This window comes from Erinaceus europaeus, chromosome 9 (assembly GCF_950295315.1).
Source record: "Erinaceus europaeus chromosome 9, mEriEur2.1, whole genome shotgun sequence".
Taxonomy (NCBI): Eukaryota; Metazoa; Chordata; class Mammalia; order Eulipotyphla; family Erinaceidae; genus Erinaceus; species Erinaceus europaeus.
Genome location: NC_080170.1, coordinates 51,757,053 through 51,763,905, shown reverse-complemented (window position 1 = coordinate 51,763,905; position 6,853 = coordinate 51,757,053).

Genomic DNA, 6,853 nt, shown 5'->3' with positions numbered 1-6,853 from the left:
TTGAGAAAGACAGGCTGGGAGTATGAATCAATCTTCAACACCCATGTTCAGTGGGGAAGCAATTACAGAAGCCAGACCTTCTACCTTCTGCACCCCATAATGACCCTGGGTCCATACTCCCAGAGGGATAAAGAATAGGGATGCTATCAAGGGGAGGGGATGGGATATGGAGTTCTAGTGGTGGGAATTGTGTGGAGTTGTACCCCTCTTATCCTATGGTTTTTGTCAGTATTTCCTTTTTATAAATAAAAATAAAAAAGAACAGAACTCTGCAATCAAAAAAGATATTGTATCATTTGGGACAAAATGGATGGAACTGGAGGTGATTATGCTTAGCATCTTAGAAGCCTGAGATTGAAACCTATATCCTTCCAACATTTTTCTTTGTCACAGGGGCATACCAGTATTATTACTTTAAGGTTGTTCTTGAACAAAAGAGCTTGCACATGTTGGATGGCTAAGGTAGATTGGTTCTGGATTCATTTTTTTTAAGTGGGGAAAAAAAGAACTAAAGCATCATTTGGAAAGCCAACTCTAGTTGTGAAATTACCTGGGTGATACAAAGCATGCTGCAAAGACAGCAAGAAATCTAGGCTTCCCTGATGAAATAGTAATAACAGTACCAATGATAATAGTAACTATTTACATTTGAATAGTGCTTTTCCTGGAGTTTCTAAATGACAAGGGTTTGTAAAAATGTCTTCCTCAAACACAAAGCAGAACTTGGACTAGAGTTAGTTTATTTCACCAAAGTAAAAGAACTTGGACTAGAGTTGAGGTGTAGGAGAGGGTTCAAGTCCTGGAATATCATGGCAGAAGAGGGCCTAGTGGGGGTTGAATTGTTATGTGGAAAACTGAGAGATGTTACACATGTACAAACTATTGTATTTTACTGTTGATTGTACGCCATTAATTCTCCAATAAAGAAATAATAATAATAATAATAAAAGAAATAAGTAAAGAGATGAAAGACAACTCCCAGATGGTTTCACTCATATGTGGAATCTAGAGATCTTATTTACATGAACTTGCCAAAAACAAACAAAAAAAACCTGAATAAAACAAAAGTAAGCAAACTGTAAGACTTGTGACAACTATGGTGGTTACCCTTGGAGGTGGGAGGATGAGGATGCAGAACTCTGGTGCTGGATTTGGTGTGGAATTATAAATTGTAATCTTACAACCTTGTAACAAACTATAAATAACAAATAAAAATAAAAATTAAAAAGACAGAAACTAATGGGTTGAAAATTATATTGCTAATATTATAGATGTACTGAAATAATTCTGGTCTGTTTTTTAAAATTTTTTTTATTATCTTTATTTATTGGATAGAAACAGTCAGAAATCGAAAGGGTAGGGAAGATAGAGAGGGAGAGAGAAAGAGAGACACCTACAGCCCTGCTTCACCACATGCAAAGCTTTCCTTCTGCAGGTGGGGGCTGGGGGCTTGAACCTGGGTCCTTGTGCACTGTAACATGTGCACTCAACCAGGTGTGCCACCACCCGGTCCCAATTCTGGTCTGTTTTTTCAATTTGAGCACAAATAGCAATTAGGAAGTTTGTCTTATCTTCTGAGGTCAAAATACTAAAGGAAAGGAAGTAGAAAGTGTTTTCAGACCTTAAAGAGGTTTCAAAATTTCTTTAAATACTCTTGCTGATTCTGGGTCTTTAGGAATTTCTGACCCCTCAAGAAAGAGGCTTGGGTGTCAAAATATAGGTCAGACTACTTTTACAATGTGGAAGTCTGACACATGTAGTCACTTTCCCCTCACAAAGCTGCTGGAGTAGGGCATATATTAACATTAAAAACTTGGTTTTTGCCTGTTTTGAATAATTATTGAGGAAGAATTTTCTATTAAATTTTTATATTTTCCATTACAACAATAAGCATCAAGGAATAATTTCTTACTAGAATTTTGTATTTCCCTCATGAAGATAATATAATAACATTATAAAAATTCTAGGCCTGTGAGAGACTTCACACTATAATTCAGAGTTACCTGCTACTTTTTTTCCCTCTATCTTCTTTCACATGCATTTTTACACTAGCAATAAACAGAGATGCATGGAGTTTTGCTTTTTCCCTGTAGTAAAAAACATTTCTTTTCCACATGACTATATAACCCTCTTAGTCATTTCTTTAAATGTCAACATTACTGTGACAGCTAATTTTATGTGTTAACTTAGAGAAACTCTGGTGCTTAGTGGTTTGGTCAAACACTAGTGTTTCTGTGGAGTTATTTTTAAAGCGTGATTAGCATTTACCACCAGTTACCTTTCAGTAAAGCAGCTGGGCTTCCAAATGTGGGCTGGTCTCACCCAGACAGCTGGAACCCTTGAGAGTAAAGACTGAGGTTTCCCAGAGAAAGAATTTTGCTTCAAGACTGCAAGGCAGAAATACTGTCTGTGTTTTGAGATTGTTGGCTTGCCCCACAAATCCTAGATCAAAAGCTGAGACATCAACTCTGATGGAAATGGCTTGCCCTAAGAATTGACTTCAGAGATGCTAGCCCCCATAACTGCACTCACATGATCCAATTCCTTAAATTAATTCCTTCAAAAATAAATAGAGGGTTTAGAAAATAGTCTACACATATGCAGGAACTGGGTTCAAGCCCCTGGGAGCTTGATGGGTGGTATAGGAAGAGAAGAAAGGTGTTATCTCTTTGTCTGGAACAAAAAGAATGAAAAAGTCAGCCCAAGAGTGGTCAAATAGCTCAAGCTAATGGGCACTTAAAAGTAAACAAACAGGGTGTTGGGTGGTAGCGCAGCAGGTTAAGCGCAAGTACGGGCATAAGGATCCCGGTTCAAGCCCCCGGCTCCCCACCTGCAGAGGAGTCGCTTCACAGGTGGTGAAGCAGGTCTGTGAGTGTCTATCTTTCTTCTCTCCCCCCTCTGTCTTCCCCTCCTCTCTCCATTTCTCTCTGTCCTATCCAACAACAACAACATCAATAACAATAACTACAACAGTAAAACAAGGGCAACAAAAGGGAATAAATAAATATTTTTTTAAAAGACGCAGTGATGTGTTTTAAAAAAGTAAACAAACAAATAAATATATACATAAACGTATGTTAAGGAATGGGCTTGTGCAAATTGTATATATGCCTGTGTATTATATATATATTTCCTTACAAAAGAAAGACAGACGTGAGCCTGTATATGATATGCATGCATGCAAATGCATACACATACATCGTCTCATATATAGTGATGTTATTTTATACCCTGAGTTGTCAGCTAAGAAAAAAGAAATGTTTTCTCCCACATACTGAGGACATAAGTCATGTCTGTCACTTTTAAGCACAGGTCAGATTACCAATGTTACCTACTGTTCTAAGTGACCTCATGCTCCCTGGCATGAATAAGAGAGACAGGCCATACAGAGACCTGTGAATAAGACAGTCTAGGGTGGAACTTTAATTCAGGTTTAGATCACACCCATCCTGGAATCTGAGGGGTCTATAAGATGAGTATGTGCACTAAGTGGACCCACAATAGGAGTGACCCTGAAAGCTTCCTACCCCCAGAATATGGGACACACAGACCCATCAGAAAAAGAGTTCATGTCTGCCTTCTCAAGGGGCTTAAACTTAACCTCTGACTAGTAACTGGATGAAAAGACAGCTATGCTGACACTGGAATTATTTTTAGATGACCTGTCTTATTCTATAAGAAGTAGGGAGAAAGTCAGGATGGCGTCATAGTAGCATCTGTAACTTGGTGGCTGAAAACCTGTAAGATGTAACACAAGACAAACTGGGCAGATGACCCCACTAATGTGTCCCAAGTCTCACCTCTCTAGATCCCTACCTCTTGAGGGAAAGTTAGAAACAGGCTAGGGGATCAGATCGACCTTCCAACATCCATGTCCAGTGGAGAAGTACTTACAGAAGCCAGACCATTCACCTTCTGCACCCCATAAAGAATTTTGGTCCCAACCCCCAAAGAGATAGAGAATAGGTAACCTTCCAGTTGGTGGGGACAGGACAAGGAACTCTAGCAGTGGGATATGTGTGGAATTGTACCCCTGTTATCTTACAATCTTGATAATCATTATTAAATCACTAATAAAAAATAAAAAGAAGTAGGGGTGGTGGTATGACCCAGCCTGAGCTATGAGAGCAGATGGTGCACATTGCAGAGGAAAGAGATTTTACAGAATTACTCTCCAGATCAGTCACCAAACAAAGAAACGAACAGTGCAGCAGCAACATAAACAAGCTTTCTTCAGATTCACTACATAACCTTAAATGTGAAGTTTGTAAGAGGAAATCACAAGACATTTGGAGACATGGGACAGTGGGATATTTGAATGAGAGGCTGTCATGGGGGAAGCAGGCAGTGGGAACTGCCTTCAAGGGGATCTGTATGTAAAGATTTCGGTGCAACAATTATAAATGCACTCAAAGAACAAAATCAAATCCTGTTTAGAGGAGTAAAGAAAGATGACATTGGCCGTAACTCATCACTTAGAGACTGTCACTGAAACAGGAATTTTAAAGAATGGACCAAACAAAAATTCTGTAATTATGAAGTAGTCACTCAAGTGATTCACTAGAGGTCCTTAATAGCATATTTGATCTGGTTAAATATGGAGCCTGCCCTGAAAAATAACTTGAAGAGAGATCATTAAAGACTCACAATGAGGGGGCTGGTGGTGGTGCACCGGGTTAAGCACACATAGTACGAAACGCAAGGACCAGCACAAGGATCTTGGTTCAAGCCCCCGACCCCCCACCTGCAAGGGGGTCACTTCACAAGTGGTGAAGCAAGTCTGTAGGTGTCTTTCTGTCTCTTTCCCTCTCTATCTTCCCCTCCCTTCTCAATTTCCCTCTATCCTATCCAAAAAAATTTAAAAAAATGGCCACAGGAGCAGTGGATTCATAGTGTAGGCACCAAACCCTAGCAATAGCTCCGGAGGCAAAAAAAAAAAAAAAAAAAGGGACTAATATTAAGTAGAGAAACATTTCATTTCAGATGTTCCCCTCTTAATTACTCTAAGTACAGTCTCAAATAGCAAATGGTATTAATTTACAACTGATTATAACTAATTAATGTTAAAGCAAACGACATTACCACTTATTTTAAAAGGTGGTTATGTAGAATAACTAAAATTGATTTTTTTATAAGAACTATGAATGACTAAAAAACAAACAAACAACAACAAAAAAAGCATACCCTCTCACCCTTAAGTTAGTAAACTTATTAGCTTTAACCACAAAGTGGCTAGACAAAGTAAGGAGAACCTTTTAAAGAAAACACTTGTTGTAATTTAACTTAAGAAGAGGTTTGGGGTGCTGGTGGCTGCTGCGGAGTGTAAAAGGATTCACAGTGGGGAGCTGGGAACTGGTTTGAACAATACAAGGTTTATTAGGGTGAAACAGGTAAAAGGCAAAATAAGCACTTATCATCAAGGGTTAAGCGTACGCTAGGTCTATAAAGTCTGAATATAGTTATCAAAATTTTAGTCCCATAAGATAAACAATTATAAGCTCTGAAAGGTTGCTCATGGCTGTAGAGGGGTCTAAAAGTTTACCAGCTAGCAGAGTCACACGTGTTCAGTTCCCAGGAGAAGTAGCCATGGTGCACCTGACCAGAAGAAGCTTCTGACCAGGAGAAGCAGCAGCAGCCAGAAAGAGGCTCAGGTGCTCCAAGTCCCTTGCTTTTATACCTTCCCTTCTCTGAAGCACCTCCTCAGGGTAAGGTCATTTGTACACTAATAGTCCCAAACTCTTGCTGGGGTCACCACAACACTTAGTGTTAAATCCAGATAAACTCTTTTTTTTTTTTTTGCTTTTTTTAAATTCATTTTTTCTTTATTGAGGAATTAATGTTTTACATTTGACAGTAAATACGATAGTTTGTACATGCATAACATATCCCAGTTTTCCATATAACAGTACAACCCCCACTAGGCCCTCTCATCCTTTTTGAACCTGTATTCTCCTGCCACCCACCCCAGAGTCTTACTTTGGTGCGATACGGCAATTCCAGTTCAGGTTCTACTTGTGTTTTCTCTTCTGATCTTGCTTTTCAACTTCTGCCTGAGAGTGAGATCATCCTATATCCATCCTTCTGTTTCTGATTTATTTCACTTAACATGAATTTTTCAAGGCCCATCCAAGATCGGCTGAAAATGGTGAAGTCACCATTTTTAATAGCTGAGTAGTATTCCACTATGTATACAGGTACCACAACTTCCATAACCACTCATCTATTGTTGGACAATTGGGTTGTTTCCAAATCTTGGATATTACAAACAGTGCCATGAAAAACAGAGGTGGAGAGATGTTTTGAAATCTATGTAGTTTTTTTTTTAAAGCTGATGACAAAATGAGAGGACATATATGAAAAGTGTTTGAAACGTATCATAATAAAAGATACATTTTTTCAACAAAAAATGTAGAAAATATGGTGTTTGCATTTATTAAAAAAGGTATACAAATGGACTAATAATAGGTGAACAGACAAGTGGCTAGAGGTATTGATGTTCTAAGAATAGCAGGCTCCCTTAAGAGAATGGAATACTCGTGTAATTAGTCAGGAGGAGGAAAATGGGTTCTTCAAATATCTTAAGTCATAATGAAATTGCTTTAATCTTTTTAGGAAGCTAGGAATCGAAGAGCTGAAAAATTGTCCCTCAAATCTTTTGATTAAGCCAATGTATTTCCTCCCGGGCTTCTTTGTACCTTTCATTTAATTAGACTTTGTGAGACCAACACAATTGCTGTTTTGAAAACTTGACCACATGCCAGTTACCTCACCTGATCCCCACTTGCAAGTCAGATGGAAAGGGGAGAGACACCGGGAGGAGTCTTCGTCAATTAGCCATGGCATAAAGCGTGCC